This window comes from Hemiscyllium ocellatum, chromosome 7 (assembly GCF_020745735.1).
Source record: "Hemiscyllium ocellatum isolate sHemOce1 chromosome 7, sHemOce1.pat.X.cur, whole genome shotgun sequence".
Lineage (NCBI taxonomy): Eukaryota > Metazoa > Chordata > Chondrichthyes > Orectolobiformes > Hemiscylliidae > Hemiscyllium > Hemiscyllium ocellatum.
In genome coordinates, this window is record NC_083407.1 from 108670511 (window position 1) to 108692600 (window position 22090).

General features: G+C 40.3%; 1 protein-coding gene across 1 annotated transcript in view; it reads right to left on the reverse strand.

Annotated features, from left to right (window-relative positions):
- LOC132817667 (sperm-associated antigen 16 protein) overlaps positions 1–22090 on the reverse strand; it is a 1000178-nt gene that overhangs the window by 422 nt on the left and 977666 nt on the right. The gene's annotated exons all lie outside the window — the stretch shown is intronic.

Genomic DNA, 22090 nt, shown 5'->3' on the forward strand with positions numbered 1-22090 from the left:
CAGATACATGTCTACTCCGCATAGCTATGGACAGTTTTCTCGCAAAATTAAATCATTTGTAATAATATATATCCATTAAAAGGTCACATAGTGTCAAGAGTGCCCTGCTGTGGAAATCACATCAATAGCTTGGATGTTTTAGCTTTAATTTCTTATTGCTAATATGATAAAAATCAGCAGGGACTTGAATTAATGAACTTGCAGAGTTTGAGCAGTATACACTGAATACTATACTTTGGCGTAGAGTGCACCAATAATGTGCACTAAAAACAAAATGTCACTTCTTTCTGGATAGTGACAAGTGCAGCCCTCCAGCAAAATATGTGAAAGGCCTTAAAGAGGGTACAGAGCATATTTATTAGAACAGTGCCTCAGTGACATGGAGAGACTTGAGAGGCTGGGGTGGTTCTCCTGATGGGAGGTTCTGTGGAACTTTAACAGAGGTATTCAAAATCACAAGAGGTTTGATAGATTAAGTAAGGACAAATTATTTCTGTTGGCAGAAGAATTGCAACTGTGATCACAGATTTAAACAGAGACAGTATATAGCAAAGGTTAAATAAGGAAAAACTGGTTTGGATAGTGAGTTGTTGTGATTTGGAATGCACTGCGTAATAATTTTCAACAAGGAGTTAGATAAAGACTTGAGAAGGAAAATATTTCAGGGTTATAGGGAAAAGCAGATGGCTCTTTCAAAAAGCTAGCACAGGCAGAATGAATAAATGGTCTGTTCTGAATTTGCATAGTTTTATTATTCTGCAAAAACAGCTCCCCGATAACTTTGGGCCCTTGGAGTTTGCATTCAAAGTTAACTGAACAAAACACATTAAATTACATGGGGGAAGTTGCTTAAAATTTCCATCAGCATAGATTAATGATACAATTTAATAGAGAGAAACTATTTTATCTGGTGGAACAGTCCAGAACAAATCAGGATAACTTTAAAGTTAGAACAAGGCATTTCAAAGTGATGGCAGAAAATATTTCTTCATGGAGAAGGGGTTGCTGGTGTAGTGAGGATAGCACTGGACTTATACTTCCAAAATTCCAATCACAGCTCTTGGATCACGGATTAAAATCTCACCATGGCCGCTGATGGGATTTAAATTTTAATAATGAACACACCCAAAACTAAATAAACTCATCTCAGTGATAATGATCATGCTTCTTTTGGGTCTCTGCATGCCCATTTTTACCTTTGGGAATATTGGGGAAGTGCAAGGACAATTACTAAGCTGATTATCGATTTATATCATTGATATATTTATATCATTAAAGCTCTCTCTATGGGCAATAAATCCCAGAATGGGGCTTCAACCCAGAGCTTTTCACTTAAAGATGGAGCAAAACCTCCAAAATGCTGATCATGGTCAGGTCAACTAGAATTGGCTCCCCAAAATAGCTGTCAAGGCTGGGGGTCATTTGAAAAATTTCAAAACTGAGATTGACAATTCTATGCTAGGTTAGTGAATTATAGGATATGAACTTTTGCAGATGAGTAGAGTAAAGGTTAAAAATACAGATCAGTCGTGACACAACTGAATGGGGTAACAGGTAGAAGTGGCTTGTATTCCTATGACAACAAAACCGGCTAAAGGTGAAAGACTTTCCCTGTAGAGTTGGGCTCAATGTATTCCATTTGGTACCAAGTCTTACTTATGTGTTGTAACTGTGGTTTTCTTTTATAGAGTAAGAAATCTTTCTCACACAGAAACAGATTGTGAATTTGGGCCTCAGAGATTACTCATGAAAATCTGTCCGGCAAAGAAACATCACCCACTGCTACATGGAACCGGCATTAATCATGAGGCTCTGGGTGCATGGATCTTTATTTATACAGGTACAGCCATGTTGAAGGAATCAGCAGCAGCAACCACATTCCACAGCTCTGCACAATGAGGTCAGGTTTGTTAATACAATTTTTGTTAAGAAAGAATGCAATCCAGTGTCAACTAGTTCATAATGATGCCAAACTAAGAAATCTCATTTGCTCACATATTTTGTTGCTTTCCTTTGCAGTTTTAGAGAACGGGTTCTCATTGCTCAGAACTAGCTATGGAGGTAATATATGACCGAGTTTTGAGAAGATTTGTAGCTCAGGTTGAGGTTTTGGATGTAGGTTTGCTCACTGAGGTGAAAGGTTTGTTTTCAGACATTTCGTCACCATACTAGGTAACATTGGTGAGCCTCAGATGAGGCACTGGTGGCATGGCCCACTTTCTATTCTAAATACATAAATAGAAAGTGAACCATGCCACCAGTGCCTCATCCGGAAGCTCATTGATGATGTTACCTAGTATGGTGATGAAATGTCTGAAAATGAACCTTCCACCCCAGTGAGCAAACCTACATCCAGAACCTCAACCTGAACTACAAATCTTCTCAAAACTCGGTCATATATTACCTCCATTGCTAGTTCTGAGCAATGAGAACCCGTTCTCTAAAACTGCAAAGGAAAGCAACAAAATACGTGAGCAAACCTACATCCAATAATATATTACCATTGTGCAGAAGGTGCAATTGACAGTATAAATCCACCTATTTTATATCAATTAATAATACTCCATCTACTATTAATCCTCCTAATGATTGTATCTGAGATTAATAGCTGAAATTCTTTTCGATATTGTTTCGTTTCCTTTAATGGAGAACGAATCTTTCGGCCTAGAATTCAGTAGGCTGATTTTCCTTTGCTTATGAAGCAAACAGTATAATAATGTGTTCTATACAAAAAAAATCAATAAATTCATTTCAAGTCACAATATGGGGGTCCATATATATAAATACGGCTGTTGGTGTGGGCTGGAATATATTACAATTTGTAACCCAAATGTATTTGAGCAGTAATGTGCCTGACATTTTATTTTTGGTGAGAGTTGATATGCACTGTCTTGATATAAATTAATCAATACAAATAAAAATCTAAAATATCAAAGGCACTTTGAGACAGCCAGAAAGACTGTGAGCTCTGATTGACCTTTCTATGTAAATGTGACTAGGAAATTGTCCTGCTGCTCAGTTGAAGCTCTATTGCTCACTGTGACTGGCTGCATAAAACATAAGTAATGGTAGGGGGTGGGGTATACACATTAACTTTAATCAATCCCCTCCCCTTTATCAATAGGCAGCACATTTGAGACAGTCAGAGGGTTACATAAACATACATATGAAAAAGATTTATTCAGTAGTTGCTGTGAATGTTCTAGTGCCTTTGCTGAGGTGTACTTTGCAGTTAAGTGTGATAAATTCGTACTGTTTACCAACCCTTAATAACTAGCTAGCTTCTTCAGCCAGAACAAAGCCTGACACAGCACCTGCTCCTGGATAGATGGGGGCATCCAATGCAGCAGGTGACAACATTTATTACAGATCCTGGTGAAGACTGAAATCTGCTGAATATATCACATTGGGTTACTGGATGCACCTTGCGCATGATACGTACCAGTCTGAAGAACGCCCCCTCATACCAAAAACAAAAATACACCATTTACTTCAAACAAATATTCCCCAGAAGCAAACAGAGGGCTCATATCCGTACCCAAGGATTGAAGGTGTGGCAACGAAAAACATTTTGTAAAAGTAACAGATATAAGAATCACTGTACTCCGCTGTGAGGCAATGAACCTGCACAGTCCCTATTGTGGGTTGATAATACAGATTTGTTCGAATGCTTTTGAAGAGGAATTGATCTTAATTGAAAAGCGATCTTACCCCTCAGATTTAAAAAAAAATTATTCTTGGAACATGGGCACCGCTGGCTGACCAGCATTTATTGCCTGTTTCTTGATGCCTTTGAGAAGGTGGTGGGCAGCTGCCTTCTTGAACTGCAGGTGGAAATGGAAGGTGTTGTCTGAGGATTTTTGATGAATTTCTGCAGTGTATCTTGTAGATAGTAGACACTGCTGCGACTGAGTGTTGTTGGTGGAGGGAGTGGATGGATGTGAATGGGATACCAATCAAGCAATTGCTTTGTCTTAGATGTTGTCAAGCTTCTCGAGTGTTGCTGGAGTTGCAACCATCCAGGCAAATGAATTAATGATTTATTTATTATCACGTAGATCTTGAAAACACAGTGAAAAGTGTATGGATGCCTCAATCTGGTACCATTTTGAGTTGCAATAAGGACAGAAAGAAAATACTTAAATAAGAGTTCATCTTCTGTTCAATTTGAGGTCTCAAGCACAGCTTCAGGGTTCCTGCATGGTCTCTTGCAAGGTGGTCTGGTCCTCAAGGAGTCCCAACGATCCGAAGCCCCGGGAGACACTGTCAAGGGTCCAGGCTCCGGCCTACTGCTGTCAGGAGTCTCCGCTCTGGGCATCGCCACTATCAAGAATCCAGGCTCTGGCCCTACTGTCACCAGGAATCCCTGTACTAGGTACTGCCACCACCAACAGTCTAGACTCTGGGCCTACCTGTGTGCCAAAAGTTCTGGTACTGACACTGCCAAGAGTCCAGGCTCCAGACACCACTGCCACCAGGAGTCCCTGTCCCTGCCACTGACTCTACAGCCACTGCCTGACCACAATATTCCAGCCTTGAAGATGAAGAAGAAAGATAAAAGAAAAGAAAAACACAAAACGTACACAGCAAAAACGATGCCTGTTAGCCTGGAGACTACCATGCCAGCACCTTGTTGGCAATCACACTCCTGACTCGTGCCTTGTAGATAATGAACAGGTTTTGGGGAGTCAGGAGTTGAGTTACTTGCCACAGTATTCCTAGCCTCTGATCTACTTTTGTTGGTGTGGCAAGTCAAGTTGAGGTTCTGGTCAATGGCAATATCAAGGATGTTGATAGTGGGGGTTTCAGTGATGATAACACTATTGAATGTCAAGGTGCTGTGATTACAAAGTCTGTTATTGGAGATGGCCATTGTCTGGAATTTGTGTAAAGCAGATGTTACTTTCCAATTGTCAGCTGAAGCCTGGATATTGCCCAGATCTTCTTGCATTTGTTACTTCAGTATCTGAGGAATTACAAATAATGCTGCACAGTGTGCAATCATTGGCGAACGCCCCACCTCTGACGTTACAATGGAGGGAAGGTCATTGATGAAGCAACTGAAGATGGTTGGACCTCATACATTGCCCTGGGGAACCTCTGCAAAGATGTCCTGCAGCTGAGATGACTGATCTCCCCCAACCACTACCATTTTCCTATGTGTCAGGTATGACTCCAACCAGTGGACACTATCTTTAACAAAAAGTCTGTAGAAATTAACCTTGGTTCTATGGTAGTCCTCACACCTCTGAGGCAGAGAATTGCAAGATAAAGCAAGCACTCCAGTAACCTCACTGATGCTTCATTTCAGTGCTGAGGGAGTACTACACAGTTGGATGGGATGAGAGGTGAAACTTAGGTCCTTCTCAATTGATATAAAAGAGCTCCCTGTACAATCTGAGAAAAGCAGAGAAATGCCCTCCGTGTTTTGACCATTTAAGCAATACCACCAAAAACAAACTATTTGCCACTTTCACTTGCTGTCATTTATGGAATCTTGCTATGCCACGTATTACACTGCTGTGTGCGATCACATTAGAAATGACTATATTTTAAAGTAATTAATCAGCTGTGATGTGCTTTGGGAAGTGATAGATAAATGCAAACCTTTTCTTTCTTACCTTCCAAACAGTTAAGATGCATTTGATGACCCACTTCAATATCTGATTCAAAATCTTATTCCTGTTGTTCAATTATGATAGATGTAGCCACATGGCCCCAGCTCTTATGGTCCAGGTACTTAAATTCAATTCATTAATGTGTGATAGGCTTTTATAGTTCAAACTTCAAAGGTAATTGATTTTATAAAGTGATAATCCAGACTACATGGGGACACGGACAAATACGAACTTCACTTGTCAAAGGAAAATATGTTGACAGTTTAGGTCCTAAAACAGAATAAACTGAACAGTTTGGAATCTGCTCTCTCCATTACTTATGTCAGTTGAAAGCTCCTGCCTTTTTATTCCTTTGAGTTGAGGCTCATTCAGGGCCTCTTTGAGCTAAGGAAGTTGGAAAGCATTTGGATCTATTGACCTGATACCATGCCAACCTCTTAATTGAGGAAATCATTGTGTACAGCAGGTAGCTGCTCAATTCTTCAACTCCTCTGAGATATTTCTTCAATTTCCTACATCACACAATAACTGCACTTCAAACGTAGTTCATTGACTGTAAAGTGCTTTTGGAATGTCCTGAGGTTATGAAAGGCATTAGATCAATGCTAGTTATTCATTCTTATATCAGAAAACTGTAAGAAATTGAATTGCTCCTGGAAAAGTCACCAATTAAATCCTGTTAAACTGTAGCAAGTCCCTGTAAGTTTCCACTTTTAGAATGTTTGGGACAATCGCCCCTGATAAAGTATGGCCAAAACAAAAATTCCTGTTGCCCAGCTGTGAGAAATGACAAATGAAATCATACTAAATTAGTTAAACACCAAAGCATTAGGTCTATCTCGCTTCTGTTTTTAATTCAGCAGTCTGCCAATGCTGACACATATAATGTACAGCCTGGTCAGGACAATTCACAAGGCCATTTGTCTCTGCCACGGATATATGTCTTTGTGTAGACACTTCTGGGCCTCATTTGATGAAACCTCAAATTGATACACATAAAACAAACTGATTGGAGGAAGTTAGCAGAATTCCCAAACAAGAGAAAGGCAAAGGATGACATCGTTGCCCGGGCTCTCAAAGAAGCAGGGTTCATCTTCGCTATCAATTTCCTGGTAATTGCATAATCGAATGGGAAGGTATGAGTCCATAAGGATCCATGAGCCATATATGTACAGACAGACTAGGAGAAAGATCAAGAAGGCAGAGGAAAGGCTCCCTCAAGGAGGATGGAAGCTAGTTTTAACTTAACATCTCCAACAAGCTCCAGTGAGAACCAAAGGAAAATAACTATAGACAACAAAGTTAAAAATCACACAACACCAGGTTACAGTCCAACAGGTTTATTTGAAGGCACTAGCTTTCAAAGCACTGCTTCTTCAAACCACTCTGCTTCATATGTCTTAAATCTATTTGATTTGGCACCTGGAACAATCCTTGCCTGTTACTGGTCGTATGTTTATTTATTCTGAACTGGAACGTTCACCTCTTCACAAACTGCTTGTAATGCCTTAACTCTTGAATATACCGTAATCACAGGAATCCAATCCTACATGGGGAATAGTTGGATGTCAACAAAAAACCCAGTTGCTGTGTGCCATACATTGGGAAGAGTTTCTTTCAGTAAGAAGTTTTCCTATGCTTATAATCAAGGGGCAACTGCAAATTTTATTCAAAGTAAATATCACAATACAGGAACTTAAGTGGCATTTAGAACTCGAATGATGAGACAACAGTAGAGAAATTATAATGTCATTCCTATCAGCATATGATGAACATATCAACCACAAAGATAACTGAAGCCCAAAATGCAAAAACGTTAAAAAATGACTGAATATGTAAATGTTCAATGTACAATATAACCTTAGAATAATGGCATACTTTTTGTACATATACTGCTTGTTCAGACACTGTTTACTGCAAATACTCTGAACCTGCAACAACAACACAAGCCATGTTGTCATCAAGAGTAAGATCAAGCAGATCATTGGCATGTTAAAGATGAGATTCAGTGCCTCAGTTGTTCAGCTGCCCTTCAATGTCTCCCAACAGTCTCACAATGAGTTGTTGTGTTGGACAACATAGCACAGCGTAGAAACCACCAAGTAATAAATAAAAGATCATGGATCGAGGTATTGCATCTGAGGAATAAACACACAAGGAGAAAGGAAGCCCCTGTTATAAATCATGAGCTTAAATTGATGTTGAGGAGGAGCCTACCAATTACAGAGCAGTAGGGAGGCATGATCATGCACCCAGAGCTAAAAAATGTGCATTAGGGAATCATCAACAGGCAAGAACTTGACCAAAAGAGAATTCCATAAGATCTTATGCATCATCAACAAACACATAATAATCCCTTTGTATTGATGCCACAGTTTCTCAAGGGGCAACTCATCCCCCATCAAGGGATCTCATAAACGTTAATAGATTTGACTCAGTCACATTCATGTAGTTGTGACCATCCCCATCATAAGCATGGGACAATTCAACATTTGAATGTATTGGGCACTAACTCTTTCCCAACTTGGCCCCTCACATGTAAAGTACTGATTGTGAGATGTTCATGCTGCCAACTTTATCCACTACAAAATCTCTTGCCAAATACAGATAATGACAAATGTTGGGACTTAAAACCCTAATCATGCTGTTACAAGTGCATGTTGTAGCACCTGTGCTAATATGAATGAATGGTTTTATTGTCACGTGTATTTTACAGTAAGAATACAATAGAATACAGTGAAAAGCTTTCACTTGTCACCACAATTTGGCATCCTTCTGAATAATTTAAGAAGGAAATAAAGAAAGATATAGCGTAAAGAGAGTCCATCAGTCCTGAGACAGCTTATTATCATCACCAACGTCTGTGCTGCCATCTCTCCACCTCACTGCCACCAGCACCAGACCCAACCAATGATAAAGTCACCAATCCTCAGGCACCCTCTTTTGCCACTCGGCCTACCTTGCTGATATTGCCTCGATCGACGTAGCAGCCACCACACTCTGATGCCAGGTCCTGTGCTCGCCCCTATAAAGTTAGTAAGGACTCACTCAAGGTCTGTGCCAGGCCCACTCTCCTCTACACAGGACCCACTGAAGATCTGCGCACTGGACCTGCTTAAGGTCTGTATGCTTTTGCCAATGCCACCTCAGCTCAAGACATGAGGTAAATAAAAACATAGAGAGAAAAAAACATACAGAATCTGGTGTTTGTTGATAACTGTAAAAGAACTGTCAACACATCTATTCTGGCCAAGGGACATGTGTAGAAATAGAGTACTGCACGCATATTGCTTATTTCCTTTTTGCTCTGCAAACTTGAGAAAATACATCTTGTGGCACAATTGACTGCACAAAGCCTGGAGGGATCAATGCTGAGACAGCAAAAAGATCAGGAGATGCCAGGATTATATCTTGTCAAATAGCAGGCCCTCAATATGTTACATATTCTTGTTTGTTTCCATAATTCTTTTTGCTTATTAGAACTTGGTATTACTGACTAACTGTTTGGAACAGTGTACACCATATAAGTTGGCAATATACCAAATGCATAATCCAATTTTTGTTGCTATTTAAGCCCCCTGCTAAAACCAGTACCAATGTCAAATGTAAAGTAATTTGTCATTTGAGGCTGATGTACCATTCATCTCTTTTGCTTTCATAAAAATTGCAAAACTCTTACAGTAGACTGGATTATGCATTTGCAGTTACCTTTGATAGTTATGTTTATTTATCACAGGTGAAGTTGCTTTTATGTTCAAAATTTGCTAATTTGACAGAAAATGCACTAAGACCACAGATCCTCAACAGGTCCAAATAAAACACCAACATGTCTTTTTTTAGTTGACACAGTTTTAGATTTAGACAACCCCATCCAGCACCAATAATCAGCATTATCAGAAATTTTTAAAAATGTACTGTACAGCTACCTAATTATTTGAACTCATACAGATGTTTTAAACGTATAATATTTACTTATTGAGTCATACAGTCATACAGCACAGAAGAGGCCCTTTGTCCCATCGAATTTGCATTGAGCCATCGACCCTAATCCCACTTTCCAGCACTTTTGAATATTGTGCTATTTCAAGTGCTCATTCAAGTACTTTTTAAAGCTTGTGAGGTTTCCCACCTCTCCTACCCTCCAGACAGTGCATTCCAGGTTCCCACCACTGCTGAGTAAAAAAATGTTTTCCTTGAATTCCCTCCAATTATCTGCCTTTCACATAAACGTTTGCCTCCTCATTATTGACCCTTCAACTCAGGGGAACAGCTGCTTCCTATCCACCCTATCCATGCTCTTCAAAACCTTATACACTCAGTCAGGTCCCCTGCCCAGCCTTCTCTATTCAAAAGAGAACCAGTCAAGATCCCACCACCTCACTTCATTGCTGAAATGCCTATCTCAGGCAACATCCTAGTGAATCTACTCTGCATCCCTCCAGTGCAATCACATTCTGCCCATAATGTGGTAACCGACACTGTACTCCAGCTATGACCTAACCAAAGTTCTGTACAACTCAGCATAATCTCCCTGCTCCTGTGATCTATGCCTTGACTGATAAAGGCAATTGTCCATATGCCTTCTTAACTATTCTATTAACTTCTCCTGCCACCTTCAGGAATTTGTGGATAAGCACTCTAGGACCCTTCAGTTTCTCTGAGCTTTCCAGTGTCCTGCCTTGCATTGAGTTTGATTTGGATGTGAACATAGGATGTATAATTAAAACGTTTGCAGATGACACCAAAATTAGTGGCGTAATGGACAGCAACGAGGGTTACCACAGAGTTCAAAGGGACTTTGACCATATTGGCTAATGGGCTGAGGATTGGCAGGTGGAATTTAATTTAGATAGTGAGGTGCTACATTTTGGAAAGGCAAATCAGGGCAGGACTTATACACTTACTGGTAAGGTCCAGGGGAGTGTAGCTGAGCCAAGAGACCTTGGAGTGCAGGTTCATACTTCCTTGAAAGTGAAGTTGCAAGTAGACAGGATAGTGAAGAAGGCATTTGGTATGCTTGTCTTTAGTGGTTAGTGCATGGAGTATAGGAGTTGGGAAGTCATGTTGCGGCAATTGGTTCGGCCATTTTTGGAACACTGCATTCAATTCTGGTCTCCTGCTACAGGAAAGATGTTATGAAACTTGAAGGGGTTCAGAAAAGATTTGCCAGGATGTTGGCTGGTATAGGCATTTCAGCTATGAAGTGAGGTTGGAGGGTTTGAGCTATCGGGAGAGGCTGAATAGGATGGGGCTATTTTCTCTAGAGCATTGGAGGCTAAGGAGTGACCTTATAGAGGTTTATGAAATCATGAGGGGCAAGGATAGAATGGATAGACAAGGTCATGTCCCCAGGGTAGGGGACATAGGTTTAAAGTGAAAGGGGAAAGATTTAAAAGGGACATAAGGGGCAACTTTTTCACACAGAGACTAGTGCTTGTATGGAATGAGCTGCCAGAGAAAGTGGTGGGGGCTGGTACTATTAAAATATTTAAAAGACATCTGAATGGGTACATGAATAGGAAGGGTTTAGAGGGATATGGGCTAAATGCTGGCAAATAAGATTAGATTAATTTAGGATATCTGGTTGACATGGACGAGTTGGACCGAAGGATCTGCTTTCATGCTGTATTTCTGCTTCATTCAAAGTGTATCATCTCACATATATCACGTTTAAATTTATGTGCTACCGATCTTACTGTAACCTAAAACATTCTTCCTCACTGATAATGTTCTGACTAATCTTCGTATTACCCAGAAATTTACTTATCACCTCCCCCACTTCTATACCTTTAATATACATCAGGAACAATAAGGGCTGATACCTTTGGGGGTGGGGGGGGGGGCACAGTGGCTCAGTGGTTAGCACTGTAGCCTCACAGCGCCAATGACCTGGGTTCAATTCTAGCCTCAGGTGACTGTCAGTGAGGAGTTTGCACATTCTCCCCGTGTCTGTGTGGGTTTCTTTTGGGTGCTCTGGTTTCCTCCCACAATCCAAAGATGTGCAGGTTAGATGAACAGGCCATGCTAAATTGCCCATAGTGCTAGGTGCATTAGTCAGAGGGAAATGGGTCTGGGTGGGTTAATCTTTGGAGGGTTGGTGTGCACTTGTTGGGCCAAATGGCTTGTATGCACACTGTAGGAAATCTAACCTAATTGAACCTATGCACAGAATCTAACTTGTGGTATGCCCTGGACAATAGCATCCAATCACACAAACAGCCTACCACCACCACCCTCTGTCCCTGCTAATAAGCCAATTTTAGATCCATCTTGTCATGTTACTCTGAATGCCATGTTCTTTTTACTTTCTTTACCAGTCTCTCATGTGGGACCATGTCAAACGCTTTGCTGAAATCCATCTAAGTCAACAGCACCATCTTCACATACACACTTGATCACCTCCTCAAAAACATTTCACCAGATTTCCCTATGAGAAAGCCATTCTGACTATCCCTGATAAAACCTTGCTCCTTTAATTGGAGATTAATTCTCTAATTCGGAATTTTCTCCAACAGTCGCCCTACCACTCTTGTGAGACTTGCTGATCTGTTATACACTGGTTTTTCTCTACCAACCTTCCTGAAAAGTGGAACCACATTAATTATCCTCCAGTCTGCTGGCAACTCCTGTGGACAAACAAAAATTGAATAAGTGGGTCAGACTCTCTGTAATTGCCTTCCCCATCTCCCACTGCACTCTGAGATATAACTCATCTGGGCCAGGAGATTTGACCACTTTAAATCTGCTAAAACTTCGGTACCTCCTCACTCCCTATGTCAACCTGCTGAAGAACCTCACATTTCCTTCCCCCAAATTCTGTACTTACATACTCCTCCTCAGTGAAGACACAAGTAATGTACTTATTAACACCCTGCTAATATCCTGCAGCTTTACACATAGATCACCCATCAGTTCCTAATGGACCTTAACCTTTCCCTGGTTGTCTTCTTTCCCTTAATATATTCAGAGAATATCTTGGGATTCTCTTTTCTTTCATGACCCTTCTTTGCTCCCCAGTTGCTTTCCGTCCACACTTTCTATAACCCATTATAGCCTGAGTAGATATGGTTCCTTCTCACCTACCAAAAGTCTTTCATTTCCACCTTATCCAGACCTGAATATTCCTAGACACTGAAGGAAACATGCTGGCTCTGTACTCTCCCTACTGACGTTTGGAACACACCCCACCACCCCCTCCCCATACCACCACTCAACATTGTGCTGTAGATTTTCCCCCAAACTATTGCTCCCAGTATACTTTGGCCAGATCTTGCGTTATTAAATAAAATCAATCTTCCCCCAATTCAAAAGCCTTCGTGGTAAACAGTCTCTTTCTTTTTCCATAACAAATTTAAATTATACTGTGTTGTGGTCTCTATCACTAAAATGCTCTTCCTCTGCCACTTCAACTACCTACCTAGTTTCGTTTCCCCTGATTTGGGTAATATACTGCATCTTCCCTTGTTGGACATTCTACGTTTTGACATTAAAAACTCCTCTGAATACATTTGAAGAAATCCAGTCCCTCTAAACCCTTTACACTATGAACATCTCAATTAACGTTGGAGAAGTTGAAATCCTCTGATGTGACTTTTGACTCTTTATTCCTAAAGTTTACCTACATTTGAAGACCCTTCCAAGTCATTATCTATTTTATTGCAATAGCTGACTCCTTAATTACTAATGCAACATGTTATGATGTTGTAGGTGTACTGTACTTTTAAGAGAGTTGAAAGGCTGGCAAGAACTTAGCAAGCACATAGAGTACTGGAAAATGTAATATGTAACATTTGGTCGAACAGCTAGCAATAGCTGTGTTGCTATGAGACAAAAACAAATTCAAATTCCGCCAATCAGTTTAAATTCTGCCCCAAGATACCAAACTCCAATCAAGTTTGAACTTAGTATTTTGATAATATTAAAACCAATGAAACGCTCCAATGTTTTGTCATATAAAACCAGAAAAAAGTTCGCCAGAGCGGGAAAGAGCAGCCAGCTCCAACAAGTAGACAGACTGCTTGCAGAAAGACCTGCTCTTTAAAAAGTACCTTTATGCATCAAAGACCTGGGAAGCAGAATCCTGAAGAAGAAAAGAAGGCAGGAATATAGAGAAGAACCGAAAATTTTCTAGTTTTGAAATAAGACTTTTTTTTATTTAAAGCGTAATCGGGGGTTTAATTGTTCCATTATTGTTCAGAGGGAGGTAAAAGAAAGGTTTAGGAGACAGGAGTTGTAAATAGTTGTTAGTTAATATTCTTTGTTAGACTTAAAGAATAAAGTTGTTCATTTTTACTTTAAATAGTGACTTTTGGGATAGTTCTTTACCTCTCAATTTTTAACAGATTTCAGCACAGGATGAATCTTTTCTGTGTCGTGGTTTAAATTAGCAGGGGTGTTTACCCCATGTTGTAACAGACACCAATTCTTCCTTTGCACCCTCCCTTGTCTTGCTTGAAGATCTTACACCCCCAGAATATTGAATTGCCGGGGTCTGCCTCTGATCAACCATGTCTGTGTGATGTCAACAAGATCATAATTCCATGTGTCAATCCATACCCCCTTAACTCATCTGACTTACTTATAATACTCATGGGATTAAAATAGAGGGCATCCAGTCTTGCTTTTTTCCCTTGAATCACAACATGACTCAACTCTATTCTGAGTAGTTAATTGTTCTTGCTCCAAAAGATCTAACTGTTTTGAACACCACGTGCCATCTAATTAATGAGGTGAGTCTGATAGGATGCCCTGAGATACCTTAGTACATCTCATGAAGAGAAACCCTCATGCAGCTCCATGAAACTGACATAAGGTTCAGCCCAGGCTTCTGCTTCCCTATGTTGAAAGGATACTAGGTGTCATTGAGACTGATCCAGTGTCAGTTGGCAAGTTCAGTGGAAGGTTCTGAGAAACATCCTTTAATGGAATAACTATAAGACTGTACAATATAACAGCCTCGAAGGAAGCCAAATGATCATGGCTTTTGAAAGAGGTATCCAAAAGGTAGATCCTTACTCCATCTTTTACCAATGACTATGCAAAATTACTTTTCTTGAAATGCCTATTCAAACATCTTTTGAAAGTTGCTCTGTAATCGGTCTGAATGAGCCAAGCATTTACCACCTTACAGAAAGAATGAGGGAAGTTAGATTTGAGGACCATACTCTGAAAACCATTAGATGGGCCAAACAGTAAGGGGACATGCAAATGCTTTGGAAATACTGATGGTCATTTCAACTGCTTGCCTTTCAGAGTTGGCATACAGAGCATTTGTCAATTGCTGGATCCAGTCATGCAAATTTTGAAGTGTTCCCTGAAACAACTGGAAGGAGTCTGAGGCAAAAAAGGTTAACAGCAACGGTGACTTTATGAACTACAGGTCTGTAATTAAGCAGGCAGCTGATAAAGGAGGCTGCATAGGTCAGTGACAGTCTGCATATGCTCCTCAATCATATGCAGGAAAGGATTTTGGCTTAAACACCTCTGGGTCAAGTAATCATGATTTGGAGATACCGGTGTTAGACTGGGGTGTACAAAATTAAAAATCACACAACACCAGGTTATAGTCCAACAGGTTTAATTGGAAGCACACTAGCTTTCGGAGCGTCGCTCCTTCATCAGGTGGTAGTGGAGGGCTCAATCCTAACACACAGAATTTATAGCAAAACTTTACAGTGTGATGTAACTGAAATTATACATTGAAAAATTGATTGTCTGTTAAGCCTTTCGTCTGTTAGAATACTATGATAGTTTTACTTCTTTCATGTGTAAATCACAAAAGCTTTTTTAAAAAAGTCGTACTCTCAGGTTAGCTGTTAATGGTGATTGCTAGACAATATGTTGAAGGTGTTAGCCCCCGTGTCCTCTGTCTATGCCATGATGTTTAGATTGATCCTAATCTAAAAAGTGAGATAACGGAGATTTACATAAATTCATGCAGTTTTTGAGCTCAGAGTTTTTCATGAATGCATGCAGTTTTTGAGCAAAGTACAATGTAATCCTGCAAGTACAAATTCACCCCACAAAATATATGTGTGCATGTGGGTCTTTGTCTGTGTGTGTATGTGTGTCTGTCTGGGTTGGGGGTTGTGAGTGTGAGAAAGTGTATGTGTGTGTGTCTAGTGAGTGCAGAGTGTCTTAAATCTGTGAGGGGGTGCATGTGTGAGTGTGGGAGTGCGTGTGTCTGTAAGGGTGTGTATGGGTGTCTGTGTGCACGCCTGTGTATATGTGTGTCCGTGTGTATGTGTGTATAGGAGTGCCTGTGTGTGTGTGAGAGAGTGTATGTGTGTAGGAGTGTGTGTGTGTGTGTGTGTGTGTGTGTGTGTGTGTGTGTGTGTGTGTGTGTGTGTGTGTGTGTGTGTGTGTGTGTGTGTGTGTGTGTGTGTAGTGCAATGGTGGTCACTTGTAATGTGACATGAACCCAAGGACCTGGTTGAGGCCCTCCCTATGGGTACCGAACTTAGTTATCAGCCTCTGCTCGGCAACTTTTCGCTGCTGCCTGTCCCGAAGTCCCCCTTAGAGGATGGTCACCCGAAGGTCCGAGGTTGAATGTCCTGGACCGCTGAAGTGTTTCCCAACTAGGAGGGAACACTCCTGTCCGTTGTTTGTTGTGCGGTGCCCATTGACCCGTTGTCGTAACCTTTGCTCGGTTTCCCTAATGTACCATGCCTCCGGACATCCTTACCTGCAATGTATAAGATAGACAACGTTGGCTGAGTCACATGAGTACCTGCCATGTACAAGGTGGGAGCTGTCCCCACGCGTAATGGTGGTATCTACGTCCACACTCTGACACGTCTTGCAGCGCCTACGGTGATAGGGTTGTATGGAGTTGTCCTGAGAGCCGGGCAGTTTGCTTCAAACAACGATCTGTTTGAGGTTTGGAGGTTGTTTAAAAGCAAGTAGTGGAGGTGTGGGGGCGGTCTTGGTGAGGTGTTCATCCTCATTGATAATGTGTTGCAGGTCACGAAGAACATGGTGTAGTTTTTCAGCTCCTGGGAAATACTGAACAACGAAGGGTACCCTGTCGGTTGCAGCATGTGTCTGTCTCCTGAGGAGGTCATTACGGTTCCTTGCTGTGGCACGTCGGAACTGGCGGTAGATGAGTTGGGCATCGTACCCCGTTCTTGTGAGGGCATCGCTGAGTACTTCTAGATGTCAGTCACTATCCTCCTCATCTGAGCAGATCCGTAGGGCTTGTCCCTAGGGGCTAGCTGTTTTAATATGTTTTGGGTGGAAACTGGAGAAGTGTAGCATTGTGAGTTGTCTGTGGGTTTGTGGTAGAGTGTGGTGCTGAGGTGTCCATCCTTGATGAAGATGCATGTATCCAAGAATGAGACAGACAGTCAAGAGTAGTCCATGGTGAGTTTGATGGTGGGATGAAACTTGTTGATGTCACTGTGTAGTTTTATCAGTGATCCTTGCCATGGGTCTAGAGGAAAAAAATGTCGTTAGTGTACCCGGTGTATAATGTTGGTTGGAGATCCTGCATAGAGAAGAAGTCTTATTCGAACCTGTGCATAAAAATGTTGGCATATTGGGGTGCAAATTTGGTCCCCATGGCTGTTCCATGTGTCTGGATGAAGAACTGGTTGTCAAAGGTAATGACATTGTGATTGAGGATAAAGTGGATGAGCTGTAGGATGGTGTTTGGAGACTGGCAGTTGTTGGTGTTGAGTACTGAGGCTGTTGCCGCGATGCCATCATTGTGGCGGATGCTGGTGTAGAGTGCGGAAACGTCCATTGTGATGAGGAATGTCCCGGTTCAACTGGTCAGTGGGTGCTGAGTTTCTATAAGAAATCTGTAGTGTCACGACAGAAGCTGGAGATCCCCTGTACAATAAGTTTCAAGATGCCTTCCACATAGCCGGAGAGATTCTCACATAGGGTCCCATTGCCCGACATGATGGGATGTCCTGGTGTGTTGGCTCTGTGTATCTTTGGAAGGCAGTAGAAGTCGCCTACATGAGAACACCTTCAACATATTGTCTAGCAATCACCGTTGTTAACAGCTAACCTGAGAAAGAAACTTTAAAAGAAAAGTTTTGTGATTTACACATGAAAGAAGTGAAACTGTCATGGTATTCTAACAGATGAAAGGCTTAACAGACAATCAATTTTTCAATGTATAATTTCAGTTACATCACACTGTAAATTTTTGCTATAAATTCTGTGTGTTAGGATTGAGCCCTCCACTACCACTTGATGAAGGAGAGACGCTCTGAAAACTAGTGTGCTTCCAATTAAACCTGTTGGACTATAACCTGATGTTGTGTGATTTTTAACTGGGTCAAGTAAGGCCTTTTACAGACGGTAACTGCTACTCTACTTAGTTCTTGAGGATGTTACAAATCTTTTTCCATGCACAGTATGGAATTACAAATGCACCTATGATAAGCTGTAAAAGTTTGGAGTTTATCGTGACACATAGGCTAAATACACGCTAAATACAGCAGTGGAAAAGTAAACCTAATTCAAAACCCACATGTGTTTGTTTGATTAAGGAACTTCCTTGCAATATTTTCAGAAAGCAGTGAACTTTCCTACCAGAATATGATGATCTGATTGCCTGCAGCTTGCTGTCTCTTTAAATCCAATTTCCAGTCACGTCCATTAACATGCGAAGCTAATCCCATAAAGTATATTCAGCAGATTTTCTGCTGAGTAAACTTCTTAGGCACCCAGTTAAAATTGTATTTTGGTCTTAACTGCATTTATATTTAGCAATGATTTTGGTGACTACGTTTGATAGAGTTAGGTCTGAAAATAAAATGGAGGTCAATGGTTTGCAAGGAGCTATGAACCTGCACTCCAAGAGTGTTCAACAACACTCCCTGGGACCTTACCATTAACTGTATAAGTCCTGCTAAGATTTGCTTTCTCAAAATGCAGCACCTCGCATTTATCTGAATTAAACTCCATCTGCCACTTCTCAACCTATTGGCCCATCTGGTCCAGATCCTGTCGTAATCTGAGGTAACACACTTCGCTGTCCACTACACCTCCAATTTTGGTGTCATCTGCAAACTTTCTAACTGTACCTCTCTTATGCTCGCATCCAAATCATTTATATCAATGACAAAAATTAGAGGACCCAGCACCGATCGTTGTGGCACTCCACTGGTCACAGAGTCTAGTCTGAAGAACAACCCTCCACCACCACCTGCTGTCTTCTATCTTTGAGCCAATTCTGTATCCAAATGACTAGTTCTCCCTGTATTCCATGAGATCTAACCTTGCTAATCAGTCTCCCATGGGGAACCTTGTCGAACGACTTACTGACATATAGATCACATCTACCACGTTGCCATCATCAATCCTCTTTTGTAACTTCCTCAAAAAACTCAATCAAGTATGTGAGACATGATTTCCCACGCACAAAGCCATGATGACTATCCTTAATTGGTCCTTGCCTTTCCAAATACACGTACATCCTGTCCCTCAGGATTCACTCCAACAACTTGCCCACCACTGACATTAGGCTCACTGGTCTATAGTTTCCCAGCTTGTCCTTACCGCCCTTCTTAAACTTTGGCACCACGTTAGCCAACCTCCAGTCTTCCGGCACCTCACCTGTGACTATCGATGATACAAATATCTCAGCAAGAGGCCCAGCAATCACTTCTCTAGCTTCCCATAGAGTTCTAGGGTACACCTGATCAGGTCCTGGGGATTTATCCACATTTTGCGTTTCAGGACACCTAGCACTTCCTCCTCTGTAGATGTCACCATCTATTCCCTATATATTTTCCATATCCTTTTCCACAGTAAATACTGATTCAAAATATTCATTTAGTCTCTCCTCATTTTCTGCGGCTCCACATGAAGGCCGTTTTGCTGATCTTTGAGAGGCCCTATTCACTCCTGAGTTACCCTTTTGTCCTTAATGTATTTGTAAAAACTCTGTGGACTCTCCTTAATTCTATTTGCCAAAGCTATCTCATGTCCCCTTTTTTGTAGTGCTGATTTCCCTCTTAAGTATACTCCTACTTCCTTTATACTCTTCTAAGGATTCACTCAATCTATCCTGTTTATACCTTACATATGCTTCCATCTTTTTCTTAACCAAACCCTCAATTTCTTTAGTCATTCAGCATTCCCTATACCTACCAGCCTTTCCTTTTACCCAAACAGGAATATACTTTCTCTGGATTCTCATTATCTCATTTCTTAAGGCTTTCCATTTTCCAGCCGTCCCTTTACCTGGAAATCGGTTTAGCTTCAAAAGGACATGAGATGCAAGTCGAATCCTATTTCATGCCATTTTCTAACCCCTTTCAAATTTGTCTATCAGTCAATAAGTGTCTGTCTGTATATATTTCAACTGTAAAATCAGTATAGTGTGAACAAGATTTAAATAATATTAAGTATTAAATAATATCCTATTTAAATAATATTTGTTGACTTGGAGTAATATAGTTGAAATGAGTTAATTGGCCAGGCAGCTGTCATTTCTAAAAAGCAAAAGGGTGACCTGATACATATTTAAAATTATTAAGGGGTTTAATAGGATACATGCTTCCTCTCTCGTCATAAATATAAGATATTCATCAATGAATCATATAAGGAAGTCAGGAAAAACCTCTTTACAGAAAGTGAACGTAGAATATTGAATATTCTATCGTATGGAGTGGTTGAGATGGAATGTCAGGGTGCATATAAGAGGAAACCAGAAGCATGATGTAGAAAGCATTGAATGAACAGAATGGTGGAAGTTTGTTGAAAATAAACATTGGCATAGGCCAGTTGGACCAAATGGCTGTTTGTTTACTGCAAATTCTTTGCAACATGCGTAAAATTTCTTTATAGTGCACTCTAGTATTTGATTTGTTTTGTTAACAAGAGGGTCAAATTTACTTGAAACATTTGGTGAAAAGAAATAATGCTTGCCATATTCTTTACAAATGAATACCTTTTCTACATATGTACACGTTCATATTTTATGTCCCAACAAGTATTTCACTAGATTTATCTACATTAAATGCCATCTGCCTTTCTCAGCTGTTTGCTTCCATCTTTTTGAATGCTTCTTGAGATTTGTCATCTGGCCAGATAGCTTAATGTCATCAGTAGACTTTATATAATCAGAGTTAATCTCATGATCCATGAACAATGTGAACAATGGGGAACCTGGAGCTGACTCCATAAAAGCTCACCTGCCACTGCCATACCAGAGGGTTCTTGTATATATTTTCTTCTGAAGTTCCTACTATTACCAAGAATTTTCAATGCAGTTTACTAATGCAACAGTGATTCTACAAGCTTTAACCTTTAGAATCCTCAAGTATACAGCTTTATAAAAAGACTTTTTAAAATTTATTGTATTTATTACTGTTATGGACCAGATCAAAACCCCTCAAAATATATTCAGAAGATAGTCAAGACCTTGTAACATTTCCTTATTTTAAAGGTTGGTTTCAGGTTTGCAATTTGCTTGGTCAAACTACTCAACCTTGAGCAAAAAAACACTTTATTTTTTCACAACAGTTAAAATACAGACAAAGTGAAAATAAAACAAAAGAATTGGCCTAAGTGTAACTCTACTGAAATGCTTAACAAAATAATACATATGTTAGCCACTACTAATTAACTGTTCCAATTATAGCAGCATATTATAAACACACCCTTGGCAAAGGCAAATTCAGTAAAATTGTTTGTCTCATAAGCAATTCTAGCAGCAGGAAGAGAACCCTAGCTTTTAGCTGTCACAGAGAGAGGAATAAGAGCTTCTACATCCAGCTTCAAGACCCCATCAACTGCTGAAAACTAAAACTAAAAATCCTACTTGTGTGGTAGCTTGATCCCATCCATTCAGGCTGCTTCTATTGTTCCAACTTTAAACAAGAAACCAAGGCCTCACAAGCTGTTTACTTTGTTGGCTTTGCAGGAGACCACTCAATTTCTCTATTGCAACCTTTCATCATAAAAAAACCTGACAAAATGTACCTCTTAAAGCCATAGTATCATCACACGACAAATTCTTGATCTGCTAACTTGGTTGCCACCTCAAAGAATTTCAGTACACTGGTGAGAAATGTACCTCAGATCACAGTTTGGAGACAGCTTTAATATCCATTCCTATCCTTGCTGCATTAAAAAAAGTGTTTTTTTTTAAATAGAAAAAGAGTCACAAAAAAAATGAATAGCCAAAGCAGGGAACTTTCAAATGATAACAACTTTCCAGAGGTAAAATATGTTGAGATGCTGTTCCTGATGAGATTAAAGGATGAAGTAGAAGTTATTGCTACGTTGAGATATCAATGTTCATAAGATGCTTTAAACTGGATACTGGTGTAGCAGCTTTGGTTCTTTTTATTCTGAACTAAGTTGGAAAAATATTCTCTTTAGCCATCACAAATAAACCTAAATGGATCAGTAAGCATCGTGTTTAAAGTGAAAGGGCATATGAAATAAGGAAGGCAAAAAGAAACCTTGTTTGTCATCCAGGACAAAGGTTCACAATATCACAGATA